The following is a 12,774-nucleotide window of genomic DNA, read 5'->3' as shown; positions in this document are numbered from 1 at the left end:
AGCGATTGATCAGTCAAATCTGACTGACCAATCGCAGCGATTCAAAGGCAGGGACCATGCTGATTGGTCCCCCGCCAGGTGCCCTGACAGCTCTGCTATCCGTGACACCCGTTTACATGCCGATGTCACCGCAAGTGTATTTGCGGTGACACTTTGATCTCATGACGTACTGTGTACATCAAGATGAGGTAACTAACACCACATCATGACGTACACAGTACTTCATTGGTTATTAAGGGGTTAATATACACCTCAGCTGCTGCAGAACATCATAATAGTGATAAGAGAACTACAAGTCTCATAATTACCAGTTTAGGCCTGTTTCACACAATAGTGCCAGCAAGCTGTTATGGCAGTGTACAGCCTGCTAGAGCTCTCTTAGTACAATGGGGTGGGCAGGCCCTCTGAAACCTCTAGCAATGCCATATCCAGAGATCTCCAGCAGGTTGTTCTCTGCCAAAACAGTTTGCTGTAAAACAGGTGAAAATTAGTGTGCAATACATTGAGGAGTAAAAGAGGTCAGAACTACAACTCCCAGCATGTCCAGGCTGTTATTTTGGAACACAAGTTGAAATGCAGGGAGAGGGTATAAGACGTGACAACAGGGGGCGTACATAGAAATCATTGGGCCCCATAGCAAGAATCTGAATTGGGCCCCCTAACTCCGCCCACTACCCACCCCTGGCCCATCCCACTACCTACCCTGGCTCCCCCCTGCCACACCCCCATTGTATTCCTACTGACCCAGAGAATAAAAGGCACAGGTCAGTTTCGCCACAAAGGGAACCCCGTAGGAACAAAACCCGTAAAATGGTGGAGGAATTCAGTTTTTTTTTCCAATTCCACCCCATTTGGAATTTTTTGCCCGCTTCCCACTACATTGTATGCCATATTAAATGGTGGCATTAGAAAGTACAACTTGTCCCGCAAGAAATAAGCCCTCATATGGTTATGTGACCGGAAAAATAAAAAAGTCATGGCTCAAGGAAGATAGGGAAGAAAAATAAAAATGAAAAAATGAAAAAAAAACTCTGGTATCCCCTATTATGCCCCCCAAAATTGTTGGCCACCGCATACAGGTAATACTTATGCTCAAGGGGGGGGTGCAGCTAATAGCAGGCCGTGAAGGAAATGAGCCTCCCTAGCGTCACCCGTGATGCTAAGGAGGCTCGTTCCCATTGTGGCCTGATTGTGACTGCCCCCCACGTCTTTGGATGTTTTCATTCATGCGACAGGGGGATGTGTAACATCCCAGAGTATGTCACGAAACTCTGTCACCCAGCTTCATGATGTTAAGATGTGGATGTGTTAATATCCTATGTAATCTGCGATTGTATTTATCTGTATTTTATATATTTGCTGTAATTTCCATGTGCACCAGCAGGTGGCAGCAGTATGTAGCAGATAGTCTGTAGGAAAGTTAGTATACCTTAACTGGAATAGACCATTCCAGCCTAGCTTCCCCCATCTGAGGAGGAGTGGAATGTTCCCACTCTTACTTCAGAGGGAGGACAGAAGGTTCTAAGCAGTGTACCAGCCACCCCCTGTTGGGGCAGGCTGCTTGAATAGGAGCTCCCAGAAACAGGGATCCCAACAAAGGATTCAGGCCTAACCTGAGGCCTAAAGCAACATTCCCAGCCTGAGTTCCTTACCTCAGCTGGAGGACAAAGAAAGCAGCAACTGCAGAACTTCTAGATCTCCAGGACAAAACCACCATTCCCTGCGAGCAGTCCTGTAAGTACAGATTCCAAATACAAGGAGAAGATAAGTACCTCCATAGCTAGTCAGGCCCAAACCAAGCAGAACCCAAGACAGAGCAGAAGACAGATACCTGCCAGATCTAGAGGGGTATGTTCAGATGCAGAATATATATAGATATAATTCCGGCCACATATTGCCAATACCTGCTGGGACCCCAAGACTATTGCTGTATCATTGTATGGATCTAAAGCTGCCACTTATAACATCAAGTAAAGACAAGTTGGACCCTATTATCAGTGTGGAATTCCATCATTCCTATTTACAGCACTCATTTTATTGCATGTGAGCCAGGATACAGGAGTTCAGCCGTACTAAGGTAGGAGACACCGTTGACACCACAATATCTACCAACATGGAGATAATATCCCCCTCTGGCATTCCTAACTTGGTACGTGAGCTATAACATCTTAAAGGGCCCTGTTACAGTACCTGCGCAAGCTGCAATTGGCGTCACGAACTAAAAACTATTAATATTGCGCCAGTGTGCATCTGTCCCAATCCGGCTTACTGCAGATGCAGTGGTGGCCATGTGGGCATCAGTGACGCGGGTGTCGGGAGCGGGCAAAGTATTACCTGTATGAGGTGCCCTGGCATTTTGGGGGGCATTATAGGGTTTGAATAACCCCTTTAACTCCTTGCTACTGATGCTTAGTTTACCATGAGAAAAAATAGCCATTTATCATGAATAATGACTTGAGTATAAGTTGATATTGCTGTCATAACGTGCAAGAAATAAAAGCGTGAACATCATACGTTATACACAAAAAATATGATCTATTACACGTTACACACCAATAATGTTGTTTAACCTTGCATACACCAGTAACTCCACCATATAGTGTTTCTCCCATACACTATGCACAAATAATAATATAATATGCTATACAGATAAATAATCCTGTTAAGGGTCCATTCAAGTGCACATCACCGGCACTTAATAGATCATTCCTATTCTTTTTTTTTCCGGAGCCGCGGACCGGAAGTTCGGGGCAGTAGAGAGGAAATGCGGATTTGAAAATGAATGGGTCCGCACCCGTTCCGCACAGATCCGGACCCATTCAACAGACATCTGTATGGACCCTTATACAGTACAATGTGCACGGATAAAGCCACCATATCCTGCACACAGTGGGACAGGGCAGCTATTAGCAATTTTTTGTCCCATAATTGCCACAGAGTCAGTGCCACTAGGGACTGTTAGAGGTGGCAGATGTCAGGGACACTGCAGTGGGTGGGAGATTAGAAGCTGCTAGAGGCTCTATGAAGGGAGTGTGTTCTGTCAGAATACTATACCTTATCAGGTACCACTTAATGCGCATGCGTGAAACCGTCCAGGACACACTGCTCCTGCGCTCGGAGCCACGGCTGGGTAGGAGAGGGTGTGCATGTGCGGCTATATACTCCCGTCGGCCACACACATCAGGATTACACCACGCGTGCACACTCAGGGGTAGGTAGATTTGGACCGGAGTATATAGCCGCACGTGTGCACCATCTCCTACCCAGCCGTGGCTCCAGGCGCAGTGTGTCCCGTCCGGTTTTGCGCATTAAGTGGGCGCTTCTCTCGCGGCGCTGCTATAATCTTGACTTACCCATGGATCTGCGCTTGCGCAGCGCCGCACACCCCCTCCTCCAGCTGATTCTCGTCACTTCCGGTGCGGCCACATCACCAGAAGTGACGAGGGTATAGCATTCTGATAAGGAATAGTATTCTGACAGAACAGAGTGAACATAAAAGACAAAAGCTGATGGAGATCTGTTATTAGAGCGAGGGGAGCAGCAGCTGGCATGGGTTCTTTTATATGAAAGGGGATAGAAGCAGGTGGCATGGACTGATAGATCAGGGGGCAGAAGTTGACAAGGGCTTTGTGCTAAGGGATTGGGCACATCAAGTCCAATAGGTGATAGGGGCTCAGTTACTGATGGATGGACAGACACAGATTGGAGAAGGACAGAGGGTTCCATGGGCTTTGTGAGTGGGTGGTGGTGACAAGGAATACAAAAGGTGGCAGGGGCTCTGTTATGAGAAGGGGGCACAGAAACTGGTACAGGTTCTCTGGGTCACAGAAGGTGCCAAGGAGTCTCTGGGGACTTCAGGGAACATAGGAGATGATAGTGGCTGGGAGGCCACAGATGTTTGCAGGTTTGCAGCTATTCTGTGGGGAGAGTAGTAGAGGGGCATACAAGAGAGGTTCAGTGGGTGCCAAGAGGGAGATAATAGGTAACAGCAGGCTAGAGGGAGGTGGCAGACAGCTAGTGTCCTACCTCAGATTCTTTCCTGCTGCAGTATTTTTTTTTGCGACTTGCCATGGGGGCGTGGCTTCATGGGACGGGGGCATGGCTTCATGGATGTAGGCGTGGCCGGTGAAGTTCTGTCTGCTTGAGCCTGACACGGAGGGTCGGGACATCAGCAGAGTGCTCAATTGTGTACAGAATGGGGGGGGGGGGGGTTCGGAGGGGGGCCCTGAGCATAGAGGAAGCAAGCAGGACCTGGCCAGGACTGAATGGAGGACAAGTGGGCGTGTTTCCTCAATGCCCGATAAACTGTCTGCAGATGTAGGGGGCGGGGCCTTCCATGAGCTCCGGGCCCCCCCATGCCATGGGCCCCATAGCAGCTGCGTGGTCTGCCTATATGATGGGTACGCCACTGCGTGACAACTACAACTCCCAGAATGTGCCCCAGACTGTTATGGTAGGGCATCTGTAAACATTACATGAAGGGGTATACAGTAGGACAAAACTACAGCTCCCAGTATTAGGATCTTATGGGCTATCCCAGTGTCACCGCTGACACATAGAAGTTCCTCCCCATGTAGTTTCACTACATTTTCCTCTCCACCTCTGAGCTCCATCTCCCTGCCCTGGTCTCGTGACAGTGACATCATCACAGGTCCCTCAGCTGTAAAACTACTGCTACTCTGTATGGCTGTCCTGATCACATGCTAATCACATCATCGCAGGTCCTTCTGCACAGCTAGCTAGGTTTTCACAACTAGCTATGCAAGTGTACTTGGGGACGGGGCTTTCCTGCATGGGCAGGTCCCTTGGCCCACCTCACCGACCCCAAAGCAGCTGCGTGGTCTGCCTTTATTAGGCTACTTTCACACTTGTGGCAGAGGATTCCGGCAAGCAGTTCTGTCGCCGGAACTGCATGCCGGATCCGGAAGCAAGCGGATGCTTTTGTGAGACAGATCCGGATGCGGATCCATCTGACAAATGCATTGCAATACCGGATCCGTCTTTCCGGTTGTCATCCAGATCCGGATCCAGTATAATTTTTCTCTCATTTTTAAAGGTCTGCGCATGCGCAGATCGGGTAACCGGATCCGGTTTTTCGGGAAACACCTAATACCGGATCCGGCATTAATACATTTCAATGGAAATTAATTCCGGCAAGTGTTCAGGATTTTTGGCCGGAGAGAAAAATGCATCATGCTGCCCAAAAAACGTAAGAGGGACTGAACTGATGCATCCTGATGCATACTGAATGGAATGCTCTCCATTCAGAATGCATTAGGATAAAACTGATCAGTTTTTTTTCCGGTATTGAGCCCTTAGGATGGAATTCAATGTCAGAAAAGAAAAACGTTAGTGTGACAGTGCCCTTAGACGTACGCCACTGTGCATATCCTTGTTAGTCCATGAAAGGATTTATTGAGAGATTACTGGTGGTTTAGGACAATGAGTGGGTTAATGAGACAAGTTTCTGAGAGCTTTGGTGGTCTAGGACAGGCAGATGGTTAATAGGCACCTTATTTTTTTGCTGGTCTAGGGCAGGGGAGCGGTTAATTAGGGTGATACCTTGTTGTGCTCTCTTCTGCTTATTGCACAGCAGCAGAAGAGAGATCTTCGTGCCTTTCCTGTGCAGGAGCTGAACAGAAGTCTACTAGTAGTCTGTAGAGATGCCCTACAGTCCTGGTCTCTTAAGGGAAATCTCTAATCTGCCACATTTCTTTCCGCGGCTTACTGCTGGAGCTGAGTAGAGGTCTTTGCTGAAGGACTCCTTCTGCTGAATACAGGCTTGGCAGCTTCCCGGCAAATTGCCACACCCTGCAGTCAAGAAGGGGCAATGCTAGAGGAAAAGTGCTCACCTCACCTCATGGACGGTGCACTGCATGCACAGAAGATTTACCTGGGATGTCTGCACTTCTTGTTACAGGGAACCTGAGGCATTAAAACTAATGCTGTCCACATGGAATGTGACTCTTTGATATATTCTTCTAGATTGCATATCTTACTGATAAAGAGACATGAGGTGTGAGCTGTAGATGCATTCTTCTAGAGAACATACGTATTTAACTGATAAAGAGACATGAGATGCGGGCAGTAGATGCATTTTTCTAGATGGCACATCTAACTGATAAAGACACGAGATGTGAGCAGTAAATGCATTTTTCGAGATAACATATCTAACTGATAAAGAGACATGAGATATGGGCAGTAGCTGTATTCTTCTAAGTGGCATATCTAACTGATAAAGACACATGAGATGTGAGCAGTGGATGTATTCATCTAGATGGCACATCTAACTGATAAAGACATGAGATGTGAGCAGTAGATGTATTCATCTAAATGGCATATCTAACTGATAAAGAGACATGAGATGTGAATCTAGATGCCTACATAGGAGATACAAGTCATCAATCATTTCGGTCAACCATCATTTGAAAATTAACTCTAAAAATAGTTTACAATTGTTCTTAACAGATTTCTGTCTGCCGAAAATGTGAGCTGTTAGGTTCACATTCGACTGAAAGTTCAAGTCCACAGGGAGACAGTTTTATAAAAGCTGACTTGCTGATTGGCCAGTTAGTCTGTAACATTGCTGGTGGGATCGTTCTTACGAGCAATCCAGAAGACAATTCATTGACCCCATTGTGGCCAATGAAATGTATTTATTTATTTATTTTAATTTACTTGCTTATATAGCGCCAACATATTCCGCAGTGCTTTACAAGGATCATTATCACAGAAACATATTACTGAAATTAAGGAAGAATAATAAAAGATAAGCAATTGTGATAACCAAACACAATTATTGTCCATGGTACCAAAAGTACAGGGTGGGCCATTTATATGGACACACCTTAATAAAATGGGAATGGTTGGTGATATTAACTTTCTGTTTGTGGCACATTAGTATATGTGAGGGGGGAAACTTTTCAAGATGCGTGGTGACCATGGCGGCCATTTTGAAGTCGGCCATTTTGAATCCAACTTTTGTTTTTTTCAATAGGAAGAGGGTCATGTGACACATCAAACTTATTGGGAATTTCACAAGAAAAACAATGGTGTGCTTGGTTTTAACGTAACTTTATTCTTTCATGAGTTATTTACAAGTTTCTGACCACTTATAAAATGTGTTCAATGTGCTGCCCATTGTGTTGGATTGTCAATGCAACCCTCTTCTTCCACTGTTCACACACTGATAGCAACACGGCAGGAGAAATGCTAGCACAGGCTTCCAGTATCCGTAGTTTCAGGTGCTGCACATCTTGAATCTTCACAGCATAGACAATTGCCTTCAGATGACCCCAAAGATAAAAGTCTAAGGGGGTCAGATCGTGAGACCTTGGGGGCCATTCAACTGGCCCACGATGACCAATCCACTTTCCAGGAAACTGTTCATCTAGGAATGCACGGACCTGACACCCATAATGTGGTGGTGCACCATCTTGCTGGAAAAACTTAGGGAACGTGCCAGCTTCAGTGCATAAAGAGGGAAATACATCATCATGTAGCAATTTTGCATATCCAGTGGCCTTGAGGTTTCCATTGATGAAGAATGGCCCCACTATCTTTGTACCCCATATACCACACCATACCATCAATTTTTTTGTTCCAACAGTCTTGGAGGGGTCTATCCAATGTGCGTTAGTGTCAGACCAATAGCGGTGGTTTTGTTTGTTAACTTCACCATTCACATAAAAGTTTGCCTCATCACTGAACAAAATCTTCTGCGTAAACTGAGGGTCCTGTTCCAATTCTTGTTTTGCCCATTCTGCAAATTCATGTGCCGATCTGGGTCATCCTCGTTGAGATGCTGCAGTAGCTGGAGTTTGTAAGGGTGCCATTTGTGAGTAGCTAATATCCCCCGAAGGGATGTTCGACTAATGCCACTCTCCAGTGACATGCGGCGAGTGCTACGCTGTGGGCTCTTGCTGAATGAAGCTAGGACAGCCCCTAATGTTTCTTCATTAGAGACAGATTTCATGCGTCCACATTTTGGCAAATCTAACACTGAACCAGTTTCACAAAACTTAGCAAGCAGTTTGCTAACTGTAGCATGGGAGATGGGTGGTCTCGTAGGGTGTCTTGCATTGAAATCTGCTGCAATGACCCGGTTACTGCGTTCACCAGACATCAACACAATTTCTATTCCCTCCTCACGTGTTAACCTCGGCAACATGTCAATGGCTGTAAACAAAGAGAAACTTGTAAATAACTAATGAAAGAATAAAGTTACGTTAAAAACAAGCACACCATTGTTTTCCGTGTGAAATTCCCAATAAGTTTGATGTGTCACACGACCCTCTTCCTATTGAAAAAACAAAAGTTGGATTCAAAATGTCTGACTTCAAAATGGCCGCCATGGTCACCACCCATCTTGAAAAGTCCCCCCCTCACATATACTAATGTGCCACAAACAGGAAGTTAATATCACCAACCATTCCCATTTTATTAAGGTGTATTCATATAAATGGCCCACCCTGTACAATCAAATCATCAGTGAGGCAACGGGGAAAGTAATAGAATGATCAGCACAACACATATGAGGTAACCTAATAACTGCCCTATTCACAACCTAGATGCCCTATTAACCCCTTCAGGACCCTGCCATTTTTCACCTTAAAGGGCTTCTGTCACCCCACTAAACATTTTTATTTTTTTTGGTTACTTATAATCCCTATACTGTGATTTATGCATACATACTGTAATTAATTATTTTCGTTCAGCAGATTCTGTTAAAAATGTACTTTTAAAATATGCAAATTACCTTGCTACCAGCAAGTAGGGCGGCTACTTGCTGGTAGCAGCCGCATCCTCCTATCCTAAAGACGCCCCCTCCGCATGCTGATTGACAGGGCCAGCGGACAGGATCTCTCTCTGCTGGCCCTGTTTGCATTCAAAATCTGGCGCCTGCGCCGTACCTGTCTTCAGTCGGCGCAGGCGCACTGAGAGGCGGACGCTCGCTCGGTCGCTCCATCCTCAATGCGCCTGCGCCGATGACATCACATCTACACCCGGCGCAGGCGTATTGAGGAAGGAGCGACCGAGCGTCCTCCTCTCAGTGCGCCTGCGCCGACTGAAGACAGGTACGGCGCAGGCGCCAGATTTTGAATGCAAACAGGGCCAGCAGAGAAAGATCCCGTCCGCTGGCCCTGTCAATCAGCATGCGGACGGGGCGTCTTTAGGATAGGAGGATGCGGCTGCTACCAGCAAGTAGACGCCCTACTTGCTGGTAGCAAGGTAATTTGCATATTTTAAAAGTACGTTTTTAACAGAATCTGCTGAACGAAAATGATTAATTACAGTATGTATGCATAAATCGCATTATAGGCATTATAAGTAACCAAAAAAAAAAAAAAAAAAATGTTTAGTGGGGTGACAGAAGCCCTTTAAGGACCAGGCCATTTCTTGCAAATCTGACATATGTCACTTTATGTGGTGATAACTTTAAAACGCTTTTACTTATCCAGGCCATTCTAAGATTGTTTTCTTATCACATATTGTACTTCGTGACAGTGATAAAATTGAGTCAAAAAATGTATTTTTATTTATAAAAAAAATTGCAAATATACAAAAAATTTGTAAAAATTAGCAAATTTCAAAATTTCTATTTCTCTACTTTTATAATAGATAGTAACACCTCCAAAATAGTTATTACTTTACATTCCCCATATGTTTACTTCATGTTTGGATCATTTTGTGAATGCCATTTTATTTTTGGGGGACGTTGGAAGGCGTAGAAGTTTAGAAGCAAATCTTGAAATTTTTCAGAAAAGTTCAGGTCTGAAGTTACTTTATGAGGCTTACATAATAGAAACCCCCCAAAAATGACTCAATTTTAGAAACTACACCCCTTGAGGTATTCAAAACTGATTTTACAAACTTTGCTAACCCTTTAAGTGTTCCACAAGAATTAATGGAAAATAGAGATACAATTTCAAAATTTCACTTTTTTGGTAGTTTACAGAAACACCCCATATGTGGTCGTAAACTGCTGTATGGGCACACGGTATTGCGCAAAAGGAAAGAAACGCAATATGGTTTTTGGAAAGCAGATTTCACTGGGATAATTCTAAGCTGACATGTCATATTTGAAGACCCCTTATGTACCCCTAGAGTAGAAACTCCAAAAAAGTGATGATATTTTAGAAACTACACCCCTCAAGGTATACAAAACTGATTTTACAAACTTTGTAAACCCTTTAGGTGTTCCACAAGAATTAATGGAAAATAGAGATAAAATTTAAGAATTTCACTTTTTTGGCAGATTTTCCATTTTAATCCATTTTTTCCAGTTACAAAGGAATGGTTAACAGCCAAATAAAACTCAATGTTTACGGCCCTGATTCTGTAGTTTCCAGAAACACCCCATATGTGGTCGTAAACTGCTGTACAGGCACACGGCATTGCACAGAAGGAAAGGAACGCCATACGGTTTTTTGAAGGCAGATTTTGCTGGACTGTTTTTTTGACACCATGTCCCATTTGAAGCCCCCCTGATGCGCCCCTAGAGTAGAAACTCCAAAAAAGTGACCCCATTTTGAAAACTACGGGATAAGGTGGCAGTTTTGTAGGTACTATTTTAGGGTACATATGATTTTTGATTGCTCTATATTACCATTTTTGTGAGGCAAGGTAACAAGAAATAGCTGTTTTGGCACCGTTTTTTTTTTTTGCTTTTTACAACATTCATCTGACAGGTTAGATCATGTGGTATTTTTATAGAGCAGGTTGTTACGGACGCGACAATACCAAATATGACAACTTTTTTAGGTTGTTTGTTTTCAGTCCCTGTAACAAGAATTTTTTTTTTTTTTTTTTTTAGTGTCTCCACATTCTGAAAGGCGTAGTTTTATTTATTTTTGGGGTGACTGTGTTGTGTAGGGGCTAATTTTTTTCGGGATGAGATGATGGTTTGAGTGGTACTATTATAGGGTGCATATGACTTTTTGATCGCTTGCTATTACACTTTTTGTGATGTAAGGTGACAAAAAATGGCTTTTTTGACACCGTTTTTTTTCTTTTACGGTATTCATCTGAGGGGTTAGGTCATGTGATATTTTTATAGAGCAGGTTATTACGGACGCAGCGATACCTAATATGTCTACTTTTTGATGTAAGTTTTACACAATGATTAAATTTTTTAAACAAAAAAATCATGTTTTAGTGTCTCCATAGTCTGAGAGCCATAGTTTTTTCAGTTTTTGAGCAATTGTCTTAGATAGGGTATGATTTTTGCGGGATGAGATGACGATTTGATTGGCACTATTTTGGGGTGTGTATGACTTTTTGATCGCTTGCTATTAGACTTTTTGTGATGTAAGATGATAAATAATGGCTTTTTTACACCGTTTTTTTTTTACGGTATTCAACTGAGGGGTTAGTTCATGTGATATTTTTATAGAGCAGGTTATTAGGGACGCGGCGATACCTAATATGTCTACTTTTTTAAAATTTATGTAAGTTTTACACAATAGTATCATTTTTTAAACAAAAAATAAATCATGTTTTAGTGTCTCCATATTCTGAGAACCATAGTTTTTTCAGTTTTTGGATGATTGTCTTAGGTAGGGTATGATTTTTGCGGAATGAGATGACGGTTTGATTGGCACTATTTTGGGGTGCATATGACTTTTTGATCGCTTGCTATTTTTGTGATGTAAGGTGACAAAAATTGGCTTTTTTTACACCATTTTTTTTTTTTACGGCAGTCATCTGAGGGGTTAGGTCATGTGGTATTTTTATAGAGCAGATTGTTACGGATGCGCCAGTACCTAATACGTATATTTTATTTACTTAAGCTTTACATGATAACAGCATTTTTGAAACCCAAAAAACTATGTTTTAGTGTCTCCATATTCTGAGCGATAGTTTTTTTATTTTTTTTTATTGTTTTTTGTATTGTCATGCATTGGCTGTAAGTGTATTACACACTGTAATACACTTACAGCCTTCCTGCCTGTGAGATCCAGGGGGCTGGATCTCACAGGCTCTCCCGGAAGGCAGCCACGATGCCTAAGGAAGGACATCGCATCAAGGGTTAATGCGCTGGCATCAGTGATTTCACTGAAGCCGGCGCATGCAGCAGGGGTACGGCTATCAGTGACTGCCGAACCCCTGCCACGTATCGGGCGGGGGCGCATCTCCTGCACCCGCCCGATCACAGTGCCGTACATGTACGGCGCTGGTACTTAAGTCACGGACATCTGCGCCGTACATGTATGGCACGGGTCCTCTACAGGTTAATATAGAGCATCTGCCCTGACAAGGACGACTCTGTCCTCGAATCTGCCCCTGATCCCTTTAAACTTGCATCCCAATGTTGCCCCAACTGGGATACAGAAAGTACACAACACTGGCTAGGGTGACTATATGTTCTCTATTTCCTGGACATGTCTTCTGTGAACTAAAAAATTGTCCAGACGGGATTTATAAGTTACCTAAAATGTCTGTCATTCTCAAGGAGGAAGGGTGGGGGGCGCTAGGTGGGCACTAAAATATGCTACAGAGCAAGACCTGATGGATATAGAACATTTTTAAATCAATTTCACTTATGCGTTTCTGGTGGACAACCACCCTTAGTGATAGCTATGACTAAGGGTGGTTGTCCACCAGAAATTCATAAGCAAAACTGATTTTACATTTTTCTACATGTTTCAAGACTTTGACTTGATTTTCATTTGAGTGTTGAACAAACACTCCATATATCAACTAGGTGCCAGTTCTGTGTTCGTGCACCTACATACTGGTTCAATTTGTATTATCTGTGTTTCAAGAGCTGAA

This window comes from Bufo bufo, chromosome 1 (assembly GCF_905171765.1).
Source record: "Bufo bufo chromosome 1, aBufBuf1.1, whole genome shotgun sequence".
Taxonomy (NCBI): Eukaryota; Metazoa; Chordata; class Amphibia; order Anura; family Bufonidae; genus Bufo; species Bufo bufo.
Note: the sequence above shows the minus strand (reverse complement) of the source record.